Raw genomic sequence first — 14802 nt, 5'->3', positions numbered from 1 at the left:
GGGAACAGTTGGGTACATCCACCTCCTCCTTCAATACTCTATCATTAGGATTGTTACTGTTCATTTCCTTAGTTCATTGCTGCTTCTGATAAATCGTTCATATCTCAACCTTTATCTTTTGTGCCTCCAGTTATCCTCCCCAGCCCACCAGATGGGGAAAGGAAAAGAGAAGGTGAGCGAGCAGTGTGTGGTTTGAAGTGTGAGAACACTTCATTGGGGAACACCATTTCTAAACGAAGACACTTGAATAAAGACAACTACTGAAGGCAAAATTTAAGAGGTAATGAAAACACTAAAGAGAGCAGTTCCTGCGACTTTTGAGGATCATGTATTCAAGTCCTGCTCCAAATTTTAAACTGACAGACATCATGCTGCTACATTCCTATACAGTTGGAGCAAGCCTCAATGACTTCGCAATACACCTAATAAAATTTTCTAAGTTGTATTTACAGGAATTAGACCTGTATCAGTTTACATTTTGTTTAAAATCAGTTATTTGAATTTGTCAACTCCTGAATGTTTTAGATTTTAGATGCACATGCAGATAAAAATAACATAGATGAGTCTGCATTTCCTAGCCAATTGAGAACAACTTGAAAATTGCCTACAGATCACCATTTATTCTAAATAATTTCATAGGAGTTAATGACGTTACAGATAAGAATTTTGACTATGTAACACTCCATACTTATCTTCACCTCAAAGGAAGATATTCCTTAAAGACCCAAAGCATTCACTAATTTTCAGTTTAATATATAAATATAAACATGGGACAGGCAGTTAGACATGTCAGCATTCTAATTCAATTTCTGTAGAACTTCTTCCCCCCATATGTAGTTTCACAATGGCAACAAATTTCACAGTAACTGTTACAAGTATGGTTAGAGAATCTCTACTTTATTGGAATATTCAGGTTTTTTTAAGAAATAAATACCCATGAAACCAAAACTTCAGTCCACCTGTTAGCTACAGAAATGCAAGGAGAGAAAAGAAAAAGCCCTACCAAGCAAAAGAGCACCTTGGACATCCAGTTATGGTTAAAGAGATTAATTTAATGCATCAAGCACAGCTCATTCTACATTCTGATATAACAATCTCAGACACACTCCTATGCCATCCCTTAGCAAAGAAGCTTCTACAATACAGATCTTTGCCTGCATCAAAAAGATACTCCTGAGCCACAGTGTTAGAGCAAAAGCTCTCCTCTCCATAAGCCCAAAATTCTTAGAATCACTGCATCCCTTCCAGTTTTCACATAAAGTATAAGCCATGACAAGAACACCTCAAAGGAAAATTCGTTTTAAATGAAAGCAAGAATACTTAGCACCTTTCTTGTGCATTTCAGCTTTCAAAAACACTTTGCAAATATTAACATGCCAAGATATAAAAGCACCATTGTTTCAGTCCAAGGCAGCAAGAGAGAGGATGCAGAAGCTGGTAGCAAAATGGATGGATGGCTGCTATTTTAATTTAGTAAACTGTGGTTTCATTTCCATCATAGCGATGCATTGAAACACATTCTGCAGTACTAGAACAAAGACATACTATATTACTGAATATTGAGAGATTCTGGCAGACCTGGTTTAATTTCAATTCTAATACCTTTTCCACTGAAATTCCTGTTGCTTTTCTCAAATTAAACATGCAACACCTTTTTTTATTCTATACCACCATGAAAAAAGCTTTTACAATCTTATTAAGAACAGTGTTTTTCCTCTGCAGTACCCATTACTGCCTTTCCAAAGGCACACCTGCCCAGTAGAGTCAAGATGATAGATACAAAGACGTCATTTGTTAAAGTCTGCTCAGTGCATGCTCTGAATTCCATTTTCCTTCTCTAGGGTGCTGTGTAGCTCTTTAGCCACCTCTAATAGGAAAGACTTATGCAAAAAGATTCATCACAAAACATCATCTGCTACATTCATCTACAGTGGATCACTGTTGGGATCTCTTCAGAGAACCCAATGCCATCCCAAAGCATCATTGCATGCATGCCAGTATTCCCCCACAGGAAACACTGGTAGCTGATGAACAGCAAGTTAATCCCAAACACGAGGACTCTGATAGGTCCTCATCTGCACTGGTTAGTAACTCACTCCACTATCAGCAGCACTGATTTGAGGGAGACAGATCATAGAAAAAGTAAGGCAAGAATGGCCAAGGTTTTCACTTCAGTATTTAACATCCGGCTCATTAAGAGCCCAACCTGAAGCCCTGTGAACCAGGCAGAAACATTCCCACTCAGGGTTTGAGGAGGGCTTTGAAAAATTAGGAGCTCAAACTTGATATTGAGAAAGGTACAGAAAGCTAGCTAGGAGCAAGAGGCACAGGTTTCACATCCTCTCACTGTTCAGCCTAGTTCAGCAGGCTTGATTACCAGTGAGGAATTTGCACTGGGTTACCTCAGATAACTCAGATGAAAGGTCCAGTCAGCAGAAAAAGCGTGGAAGTTGGCTCCAGGTTAGCATTTGACAGGACTATCTAACTGAAAACATCCTAGGGTATCATATAGCAATCTCCTTGGGTAGAAGTAATGAGGATTTGAAAATGGATCTGAGAAAACCAGAACAATTACAGCCATTTCTCACTAGAAAGATGAAAATCAATATTACAAACAGAACCTGAAAATGCTTCTGTCTTAATAGTGTTATCACTGACCTGCTGCAAAACCAAATCCACTAAAACTCCACCAGAAATTCCACTTTTTTCTGATTAATCAGACACCAAGTCCTAAAAATTTTCTCAGTACCTGACTCAAAACAGACCAAATGGAACAAATTTGTGGTGATCAAGTATAGTTGTATCACAAACTCAGAGATGCACAGTGAATATAGGTAAAGAAAAGACACAAAAAATACAAGGACACTTACATTTCTTTCAATCTGTGATGAATGACTCAGTTCTTGCCATGTTAGATGCATTTCATCTTCATAAATTACCATCACATAGCAGGTACAGTGGGATCTGTCTCGATCCTGCTAAAGGTTTTTTGTTTAGATAGTACAAAAATGGTATTAAATACTACTGTAATATTTTATTTTAGCACTTTCAAGTCAAATATAAAAATATACTTAAAATATCCTATCAATCTAAAAAAAAATGCAATATTACAGAGAAAATCCGTTGTGTCCTGGAACTAGAGTGATTTTTTTCAGAATCATCCCATGTTGCTGCTTTCAGTAGATCTCAACACAGGAATACAGACTGTATTTTTTCCAAAGGCATTTTAACAAACTAAGCCACCAACAAATAAGCATGCATTACTCAAACAACAATTACTGAGATTAAAAGTACAGTCCAAGAAATTTGAAAAAGGGGAAAGTACAAACTACCAGTTTTCAAACACTTTATCATATTCTTCTGTATTTTCTAAGCACTTTTGAGCAGGAGTGCTTTCTTGTGTTGGGAATTTCTGACACCCCAGCTATGCTGGTTGATGGTGTGAAGAGTGACTGCTGATTGATGTCACTTGGCTAGCAGAAGCTGCCACACTAGTCACAGTTATACTGGCAAAAACACTGCTTTCAGCTGAATTGCTTCCCTCCATTGTGGAATTTATTTTTTGCATGAATAAACATCAATATTGTAAACACAAGGAATTCAAGATTTATGTGCAGTTTCATGGTTATAATCTTGCTGGGATGAATGGAGACACGTTGCAATGGCTTGCATGAATAGAGTGCTGCAAAGGAGGGATACAAGCTCATTGGGAAGGGCATGTCAGAAGGACCTGGAGGTGGAGACGCCTCTCTCGAGAGAGGCATCAGAATGCGTGGAGCTTACGCTGGGCATGGATGATGAGCTAAGTGAGAGCTTACAGGCACAGATTAGGGAGCAGACCAGTATGGGTGACACTGTAGTGAGTGAGCATCTGCTACAGGGTACCTGGCCAGGAAATCAAGTGGATAAGGCCCTCTACAGACAGGGAGCAGCAACCTCACAATCACAGGCCCTGTCCTCATGGGGGAGGACTTACATCACTCTGGTATCTGCAAGAAGGATAACACACCCAGGGATAAGCATCTAGAGCATTACTGGAGACCACTGACAGATTCACGATCCCACTGATGATAGAGAAGCCAACAATGACACATTCTGTGCTGAACCTCATACTTACTAAAAAGGAAGGGCTCCTCAGAGACATGAAGGTCACAGACAGCCTTAAGCTGCAGTGACCCTGGTGGCATTCAAAACACCAACGTGAGGGAGAAGGGCCAAAAAAACCAAGATCACAGTCCTGGCATTCAGGATAGCAGATTTTGGTCTCTCTGGGGACCTGCTTGAAAATGGCCCATGGAACAGGGCCCTGGAAGGAAAGAGGGTCAGAGAATGCTGCTTGATACTCAAGGATCCAAACTCAAGAAACATTCATCCCAAAGAGCAGGGAGTCACACAAAAATGCCAGGAGGCCTATACAGGTGAAAATGGAGATTATAGCAAAACTCAAACACAAAAAGAAAGCATACAAAATGAGGAAGCAGGAAGAGGCAGACTGGAAGGAGTACAGAGACACTGTCTGAGCATGCAGAAATGCAGCCAGGAAAGCCAGAGCCCACCTGGAGCTAAAACTAGTGAGGAATGTCAAGAATAAGTATCTGAAGGAAGGGTATAAAGATGGCAGAGCCAGATCCTTCTCAGTGATCCTGTTCAGTACCAGTGAAAGAAGCAACACACACAAACTGAAACACAGGAGTGAGTCCCTCTGAACATCAGGAAACACTTTTTTATTGTGAGGGTGACTAAGCCCCGGCACAGGTTGCCCAGAGAGATTATGGAGTCTTGATCCTTGAAGATACTCAAAAGTATGTGGATTTCATCCTAGGCAACTGACTCTAAGTGGCCCTGCTTGAGCAAGAGTGATGGTCTGCAGCAGACCCTGACAACCTCAATCATTACCTGACTCAAAGCACTGCTGTTACAGAAAACTCCCAGCCACAAACCAGTGCTTTGCTCTGGTTTAGACCAGCCTTCCTGATAATACAGTATCCTTCAGGTACACTTAGTGTACTTGTGCTTCACCCAGCATGCAATGAGCCCTCTCTCAACCAGAGCCTCTAGGCATTTTAATAAAATGAATAAACAACTGCTTTCTGTATAACATTCACAATTCAACTAATTCAATCAGAATGTCAAGATCTTTTCTCAGATCATATTATTTTCATATACAGAAACTTAAAGTATGAAGTTAAGGACAAAAGGAAAATAAAAAACCTGAACGGAAACAAAACTTTTTTAATATATCAGTGTCCAATAGCGGGACGGATGAAACTGAGGAAAAAAACTCAAACACATTCAATAAAATATGCTGTAAAATTAATTACTTCAAAAATTCTTGATTCTAACCTCAGATCCAGAAATCTTTACTGCTGATGCGTAATACAGCAATTTTTAAACTGAGAACAGAAATGGAAGAAACTCTCACTGTGAAAAATTTGAAGAGCTTTAAGATGTCTGAAAAAATTGCTCTCTATCAAATTTCATCACCTTCAGACACCTGACATACATGGATTTACCTCAATGCTGTTTCTCTCATTCTCTACACCCCTGCACCCTTAACAAACTTGCCCAGCTTTCTGTTCAGAAAAATGCTGTGTCTGCCCCTGCTCATCATGGGTCAAAGAGGATATAAAATGATGCAATCAATAAATATGCCATATTTTAATCCAGTTAACATATGTCAATAATTCAGTGGAAGCTCTGGCTTCCTTACTGTTCATTTATGGCAGCTTTTCTTTTAAATGGCAGTGGCCTTTTCCAGTTACACTTTCTAGGTTGTTAACACCACCTGACCATTAACAAATTCCATATATTTAAAGAACAATAACCTACAACTTTTAAATACCAAGACATATATTAATTTACTCTTTTAAGCATTTTCCTATTTCCTGCTTTAAGTGTTGTATTATTTTCCATTTTTGAGAAGTAAAACACATTCCTTTCTTCCCCTGGTTACAGCACTGCCTCTGTATCAACAAAGAGTACTGGTAAATTTCACTTGGATCCATTTATTTTGTCTGTTTTCCATCTGTCAATTAACTTTTGCTTGTTTGTTTTAAGATGCACATAAATTCTGAATATTTACACAATATAATTATTGTATGCCAAGTATCATTAGGGACTTGGTTTCATCATCTAAGGCACAACTACATTAAGCAGTAGTTCTTGCCAAAGACAAGAACTATTCACATAGTTCACATATTTAAGGCACAGGACAGTGACTCTTTCAGGAGACCAGAGTTCTGCTCTTTGCTTTTTTGATTAACCACTTAGGCAACTTTGCTCAAATCACTTCACCCGCAGTGCATCAGTTTGTTGTCAAAGAATGGGTTTATCTTTCTTCACTGATGTTTTCCTCACTCTAAGCAGCTCTGTAAAGCATTCAGGAACCTACTGATTTATTTTCACAACACGTCTAAGACTAGGAAATTGGCAAAGTTATTCTGCATATGAAAAATACTGTCATCAGTTTCCATTTCTTACATACTAGTGGCACAATATTACTATTTTTGCTCATCTTAATAAAGAAAAAATGTTAGGAACATATTTCTTCTCAACCATTCACCAACTGCACAGTTAATTCACATTGCAACAGTAATATAAATCAAGATCTAAGCTTACTAAGCGGCACCTCACATGCTTTTAGTATATGATGCAGTTGGATATACCTCAGGTGCCAGGCTAGGAGTAGTGGCAATTGGCAGTATGAATAAGTTGAGATTTTAAGTCCAACTTCCCCAGCACAGCACACAAAAGCAAGGGGCAAGACTCTGGGTAGCAACAGTAGAGATATAAACCCCAAAACTGATAACCATATTGCAAGGCATTACTATGCATGGTTCTCCACTCTCCAAACCAGCTGGAAAGCATCCTGATTTTGGCCATGCAGGAATCATTCCCAAAACAAAGCCTTAATGTGGAAAGGAGGTGTTCCAACAATGAAGGATTACATGGCTAACCTGAACTGTGTAAGACTGAATGACCCCAGAAGTTTGCTAGAAGCTACTATTTTAATCTAGCAGCCTTTAAGCTGCAGTAGCATTATAGTGAGAACAAGGGAAAAGGCAGGCAGACAGTAATGTTTGGAAGGAAAGGTAGGAATTTAAGCCACTATGGCTAAACTCCCTTCTTCACACCTGAGGTCTGAGAGCAACTATGGAAGGATGAGAATTTATTCCCATACACACTGCTTCTTTCTCAAAGTACCTGCTCATCACCAAATGGTTTGGCTTAGCCACTAGCACATCCTATAGTCCAATACACTCACTATCAGTACTGATTTTTTTCCTTTCTTCATTTGCAGCACCCCCATTTTGATGACACAAATCTCAAGGAGGAAGACATCGACAACTAAAAGCTTCTACCATTTCTTAAACTGATCATTTTTGCTTAGTGGAAGTTAATGCCAACATGCAGCTCTTCTAGTACTAAAAACTGTTCACAACATCATCACCTACTGATTTCTACTACTTGGAATAGTCACCGGAGAGGATCAGATTTCTCATAAATGCAGTTGATATTAAAGAGTTCTGGAAGATGAAGATCAAGGACAGAAGTTATACTCCAATCACAGCAACAAAAATATAACCACCTTTACAGGAGCCTCATTCTTCAATGCTCCAATTCTCCACTTTGATAAAACAGCATCTAATTGTACAGTATGCTCAATATGGAAAAATCAAAAAATACAGACAATTGCACCTTTTCAAAGCAGTAGGGACCATCTTTATCTCACTTAAGAATTCCCAAGCATGCCAGCTAATATTTTATCTCTGAAAATTTGTCTTACAGGAATGACAACCTACAGGTTTAAATCTGAGCCACATTCTAGAACCAGTCTTAGGACTGAAAAATGAGACTACAAAAATACAAATTTAACCACTGCTTGAAGAGCCTCAAGGTGAATGTCAGTTCATTATATATAAAAAAACAGGAAGCCTCATACATCCCTTCTGTTAACAATGAAAGTTAATAATATTAAGATCAACATCATCTAAAGAACACACATTTGGGTATTTAATAATGCTAAAATTATGGGGTTTCATTTCTTATATCTATCTAGTGGCATATACCTTTCTAGAACCTTCGACATGAAAAATATTGAATTAAGGAGATTCATACAGTGAAGTCTAGTAATTTTTAAACATAAAATCCCATTTGCAGTACTGATTAGAAGCAGCATTAACTGAAGACAGAAGGGAAAACAATCAAACAAAGGCAAAACCAAGAGAATTTAGTATTGAGGTTCAGGGGCACAGCAGGGAAATCAGAAAGAGGGAGACAATGAAATCTCACCAGAAGAAGATGGATTGAGAAAACTAAGTATCAGCTGAAAACATCACCTCATTTGACTAGTTCTCAATTCTTCTTGCTCACCTTACTCCACCATTCAGTGACACTTGTCATTCCACAATGAGAAATATTCAGTTTTCCAAGCTGACAACTTAAATTCATTCCCAAGTCCATCTAGAAATTGCAAGCAGTTTTCTATTTCAGTAAATAAATACAACTTTACAACTCCTTCATTTCTCTCCCCTTTATCTTGTGTCCTGCTAAAACAAAATCCTTCATTCTTCTTTGTATTGAAATGAAGATTCTTCAGTAACAATTTCTAATTTTCTCCCAGTCTTAAGTCTTAGTTGCCAAATGTTTATCAGCAGATAAAAACTAAAAGCTAATGGTAGTAGTGAAATGTTGATACTCTGTATGCTCATATTTCATTCTGGGATAAACTGTAGAGGAGCTATTGAGAGATGCAACTCAACAACTTAACTTCCCCAGACATTTTAAGCAGAAGCAGCAGAACATTTCTTGTGAAGGAAGCAGAGGGTTGCTTAATTTATTTTTTTTTTCTTAACACATTTTCTTGTAACTCTCAATATAGGTGAGTGAAAGCAGGTTAACACTGACATGGGATGGTGTCCTGATTTAAGAAAGCTCTGATTCTGGTGTTATCACTGCTACTTGCAGTTTGGCCAAACAGCAGATGAGAAATTGCTACAATTACTCTAATTTTCACAGATTTCTGGGAAAACAGAAAATCAAGCCACTCTTCCTTGATCTGACCCTTGACAAGCTGCCCCTCAGCCAGCACACATAGTCTTGATCATCACGTGCAACTATTCTCTGAGGATTAAAACTTGGTATAGATGTGGAGTAACAGAAATGACTCATCAAAACGCAAAAATGCATGGGAGAAGAGTAGAGTGGCAATAGCACCTATCTTCTAGCATTCATTAACCAAGCAACCAGAGCCATGAGGACAGGGAACTCGAGCCTTGAAAACCAATCTATTTCTTTTTATTATTCTCAGGCACACCTACCTTACGTGGGGATTAGAGACGAAGGCTGCGCTCTGCCTGCATCAGCTGAGATTTCCAGCTTCTTCCACCACCAGGGTTACATGATCAGATCTGACTTTTTGCTACAGTACAGGCTGGACATTGCTGGGGATCTTTTTGATAATTTTAAGTGTAGCTTCTACCCAGTTAACCCCGCTGTTGTGGAAATAGTAGCTACAGCCAAGAAAGAGGGTGATGTACATACTACTATAAACATTATCAGACCTGGTCAGATCTGCAAATTAGAATGAGTAATGGAACTATTTTGCACAGTTTGCTTCTAATTCTGACACAGATGGCACTTAAACAAGGATTCCAGCCTTGGCAGATTTCTTCAAAGTCAGTGCCAAGGCCAGGATAATCCTTTCTAGCAATTTTCTCCTTGATTTTTGAGCTACCAACTTCCAAATAAAATAGAATTTCTTATCTGCTGCTCCCTCTCTTCAGCTGTGCATTGAACAAGCTCTGACAAATACAAGACCTTCAAATACTGAACCAAGCAACACCAAAAGAGTAATGAATCCCTACAAGGTACAACCCTCATTTCTTAACCTTTATCTTCAGGTGGGTGTATCACAAGGAAGAGAAAAATTAGTGATTCAATGAAAAGGAAATTCAAAAAAGAAAAAGTAAAAATATCTTCCTTGAGCTGCTTCTGACTCTCCAGCTCTTAAATTATGCCAAGTGTGGGATAATGAACAATGACTGTTTTTAAGGCCAGCATTAATCAACAATGGTTGTTTTTTAAAGTTAGCATTCACTACCAAAAGGAAGATGAGCCAAACCCAGACAACAGAGCAAAAATAGTGCAATGGACATGTGTGCATGTTTACTTGCAATGGAAACGTGTGTACATTTCCCTGCAATGGACACTGTGTATGTTTCCTCACACAAAACTACTTTTGAGAAAGTTCTTTAGCCACAGCATTAGGCAAATAACCAAGAGAGACAACTCTGAAGAGAATGGAGACAAACTTACGAAGAATAACCAACTACAAATTTGCACTGTTGCACTATGTTATCTTCTGACACGAATCTTAATGTTATCACAGACACATTACAGGAAAAGAAGATACACCAGAATTCTCATATCCTTAAAACAGACATTTTGTTGATTTATTCTAATAAAGATGATGGAAAGTCTTCAAAGCTAACTAGAACTCATTAACATAGGCTTTCATACAAGACAGGAAATAAGGATAGACACACATATTTAAAAAAATTAATTGCTGTTCAGGGTCTAGATAAACACTCCCATCAACATCAATAGGAGTTTGCATGTAGAGAGAGTTTAGCATACAGTGCAAAGACTTTGTAGTCAGATTATGAATTTTACCAATTATTAGCCTTTAAAAACATCAGGCAAAAAAAAAAAAAGCTTGCTTTTTGTTGGTTTTGTGTCTGTGTTTGTCTTTTTTAAGATTGCTCTTATAAGGCCACATAAAAAAATTTAAAAAAATCAAACAAAGGATAAAAGAGGAGAGTACTCCAGTAAGGGTCTATTAACAACTAATTGTTTATCCCAGGAAAAAACAAAAGCCATTTATTTGAGTAGAAAGTAGTCTCATGAGTTTAAAATCATTGTTTTTAAGAACACTTCAATTCAGGGAGTTAAGTGCACTTGGGAGAGTCCTAATTTTACAGTTTTCTAAAATAATTAATTCAGAAGCAATATACTTTTACTAATATTAAAGTCCTACGCACTGAAATTTCAGCTCAAGCCTCTGACAGATCTTAATGTTTCCAACAGGCATGCAGTCATTCATCCCCGCTCTGCACTTGGCTTTCTGAGGACTGAACTCCAGAATTTCTGCAGATTGAGTAGCTGGCACAGAGAATTCAAGATATAATTAATACTATTTTCAGTGCTCCTTTATAGAAAACCAGTGCGTATTTCTCCAGACTTGAGAAAACTTCCAATCTTCTCACATAATCCAAACAAAGAAAATAAGTTGTCATGTATATTTCAGACATTAAAAAAGGAAAAAAAGTATCTTGCTCCATACTGCCAGTCAAATATCTCCAAGCTATGCTTTACCTACCAGCACCTGAGAAGAAGGTATATACTTCAAACACAAAAGATGCCACACACCACATAACCAAAAAAATCATAAGAATTAAATACCAGCAAGATGGAAAAGAGGCACCAGCTACTACTGCAGGCAATTAAAAGACAAAAAAAGTCAAAATCAACCTACCAATCCAATTATCCATCAGAGACTCTGCAGCTACTGCGGCTCTTACATGACTTGCAGCCTTTCTGATCAAGGGTCGTCACAGGACACCTAAGCGGTAAGAATTTCACATTTCAAACTCAGAATACCTACCAGCAATTGCCAGTTTTCAAGAAGTATAGGGACACCTCTTTCACTTTTCTTCATTTTAAAATACTGAAACACAGTGAAGACATTCGATGTAAGGTTTTTTGTTAGCTTTTCCTATTCCTATAAGTAAACTAACCTCTGATCGTCTATCTCTTTTGCAGCAGGGAGCAAAACGACTTTGTTAGAAGATCCCTGCCCTTAACTCATCACCCAAGTTTCAACATATTATTTCTCCTCTAAGCTTGCAGCATAATTTCTTCCACAAGGCTAGAAAAACGAATGTTTCATAGGTATAATCACAACAGTCTGTGCATTTTCACCGCTGAATGAGGGGAAGAAGCCCACCCAAACCAGTCTCCCTAGCGACTCAGTGGGAGTCTGAAGAGATGTGGCAAATCACTACTCTGTCTTTTCATGTGTGAGGCTAGCTTTCTATTTTTGCTTTGGGTTTTTTCCCCTGGTAGAAGACATAACCCCTTATGGAAACTAGGCAACATTTTAACCCATTCATCAAATTTCCCTCTGCTTCTGAACAAGTCTAAAAAATATTTTGTACACAGAAAATTAAATCTGTATCCAGCATATATCATTAAATAAAATATGCTGACCTGTTGGCAATTGCCAGGTCTAATTTTAACATAGCACTTTGTTTAGCCTGGTGCTTTCTAGTCTTTCCAGCATTTCCAGCACTAAAACTGTCCAAAAAGAAGCTAAGAATATTTAAAAGACATTTGATTTATTGCTATTTCCAACCTGCCATCCATACCTTCCAGAATACATGCATGACAATCAGTGCTGTGAAAATGTTTCCTGTCGTATTTTTAAGAGTGCTATGTGAAATATATACAGAAAAATGTAAGACCTAATAACTGTTCAAATGCCTAAAGTGGCTAATTTTAATTTAAAAATACACGTAGGGAAAAAGTAGGCTTTATATGCTGTGTACCAGTACCCCTGTTCTAAGTTGAACAAAGCAGGAGACACTGTACTCAGGTGAAAACACCTAATCGGTTGTCTGATGCTCTACAAAGAAGAAAAACCACTTGCTTGCTAAAACTGGGCACAACAAAAAAACTAGGAATCTCTCCAAAAGTGTTACATAAGGTATTGTCAAACTTCACGTCACCTCCACAGGGCCGCAAGTTGCTATCTTCTCCCCAACCCCCGGTGCGCAGGGATTAATGATCTAAATGACACACTTCTCGGATACGAGATAATAGCAGAAGCCTTCCCAAAGGAGCGCTTCCCAGGCTGCAGGCTCGCAGGGGAGGCTGGCGGGCGACTGGGAAGTCACCCTGCTCGGCTCAGCGTCCCAGCCGAACCCCGGCTCTGCCCCCGGTTCCCGTTCGGGCGGGCACAGCGCTCACGACCCGCGGTTCGACTCCCTCCGTCCCAGCCGCGGCCGCCAGTCCCGGCTCTCCCGGCCGCGGGCGCGGAGCAGCGGCACTCGGCGGGACTGGAGCAGAAGCGGAGCCGGGGCCGGCGCGCAGCGGGAGCGCAGTCCGGCGAGAGCAGTGGGCGCGCGGCGCAGAGCCAGCGAGCGGAGCGGAGCGGAGCGGAGCGGAGCAGCCTCCCTCGCCTGGGGGGAACGTGCCCCTTTGTGCCGGGAAACGACACGCGCGCCTCCGCTTCAGCATCTCTTCAATTCCGGATCTGATGGGGCTTAAAATCCAGCACATAAAGCTTCCAGCCCGGCCCTCCGGACTCGGGTGCACCCTCCCCCGGCTGCTGGAAGGGAGACACTCACCGATTGTTTCTTGCCCTCCCCGCCCCTCGCCTCCAAAAGCAGCAGAGACTCGACGAGAAGGTGCTTACCTTCCCCGGGTGGCTCCTGGGCCGGGCGCTCAGCGCCAGCCGCTCCGAGCAAGCAAGCGGTCCTTCCCCCTCCTGCGCTCCAGGCGGGCAGCTCCAGCTCCGTCCCCGCAGCCCGGCGATCCGGAGGTGTCAGCCAGCGGGTTCCAGCTGGGGCGGCAGCGGCAGCTCCACTCTCCGTGGGACGAGGAGCCGCTAACGGTGGGAGGAGGAGGAGGGCGGTGGCGAGGTCCCGACTCTTCCTGGGATGCGCCGCCGAGGTGGCCGCCTCCTCCGTCGCCCAGCTCAGCTCTCTCCGGGGCCTGCCCGCCCCGCGCTGTCCCGAGGTGCAGCCCGGCCGCGTCCGTCCGTCCGTCCGTCCCGCTCGCCTTCCCCGCCCCTCTCCGCGGCGGCGAACCGCTCGGCGCACAGGCCCCGCCGGCAGCCAGGAGGACCCGGGGGCAACGGGGGATTCCGGCCCAGCCTCCTGCCCGCTCCCTGGGGCCTGGTGCACACTCTCTGAGGGGAGAGGAGGCCCTGCCCCGGCCTGGCAATCAGCTCGGGGAAGGTCACCGGCACCGCGGAGCCGAGCACGGAGAGGCTCCCTCCGGCACCGCCGCGGTCGCCGCTATTGCTGCCGGCCCCGAGTCAGCGACCGCTGGGTGCCGCGCTCCGACCGGGTTCGCTCCGTGCCCGTGCCGGGAGACCGCCCCCGAGTCTGAGTGCCAGGCTGCCCCCTTCCCCTTCCTTCCTTTCTTCCTTCCTCGCCTCCCGCCCCTTCCCCGCTGTCAGCCTTCCCCCGCCGGCTGCCTGCGGCGCCCGGTGCCAGGCTGCCCCCTGCGGGTGTCGGGGCCGCGGCTGCCCGCCCGGCGGGCCGAGGCGGAGCCGGGAGCGGCCGCCGCTGCCGCTCGGCGGGTGCCGGGAGCCGCACGCCCGCCGCCGCACTACCCCAAGCAGGCTCAGCAGCGGCTGCAGCGCCTGTGTGTCTGTGTCATGTCTGTGCCTGGGCGGGCGGAGGCGCGGACCGAGGCGGGGCCAGCCCGCTCTCACACCGCCCAGCGACAGGCGCCGAGCGCCCAACCAGCGGCGGCCGCCGCCGCGCAGCGCCCGCCCGCGCAGTGGGGCGCCCCGGGCCGCTACACCTGGGCTGCGCGGAGAGGCCCCGGCGCCGTGACAGCGAGCCCGGCCCGCGGCCCCGGGGGCAGCGCCGACCCCGCGCCCGCCGCCTGGCCGGCGGTCCCGAGCGCCGCCCGGCGCGGGTAAGTGCGGGGAGGGCGCGAAGCGGCCCGGCCCGGCCCCCGCCTCGAGCGCTGGCGGCGGTGGAAGACCCAACTCCGAGCGCCGGTACC

At 43.1% G+C, this 14802-nt stretch overlaps 1 protein-coding gene across 4 annotated transcripts in view; it reads right to left on the bottom strand.

Annotated features, from left to right (window-relative positions):
* Window positions 1–13813, bottom strand: part of LARGE1 (LARGE xylosyl- and glucuronyltransferase 1) — a 275742-nt gene extending 261929 nt beyond the window's left edge. For 2 of the 4 annotated variants that reach the window (XM_009086431.4, XM_050970013.1), the window contains exons 1-2: window positions 13478–13813; window positions 11537–11623 (exon numbers count right to left, since the gene is read on the bottom strand). The gene's annotated coding sequence lies outside the window, so the exon portion shown is untranslated. The remainder of the gene's footprint in view (window positions 1–11536; window positions 11624–13477) is intronic. The other 2 variants (XM_050970012.1, XM_050970015.1) reach the window with 1 other exon arrangement.
* Between the last annotated feature and the right edge of the window lie 989 nt (window positions 13814–14802).

The sequence above is a fragment of the Serinus canaria genome, chromosome 1A (genome assembly GCF_022539315.1).
Source record: "Serinus canaria isolate serCan28SL12 chromosome 1A, serCan2020, whole genome shotgun sequence".
In the NCBI taxonomy this organism is placed as follows: Eukaryota; Metazoa; Chordata; class Aves; order Passeriformes; family Fringillidae; genus Serinus; species Serinus canaria.
Note: the sequence above shows the minus strand (reverse complement) of the source record. Positions and strands in the feature narration are given on the sequence as shown.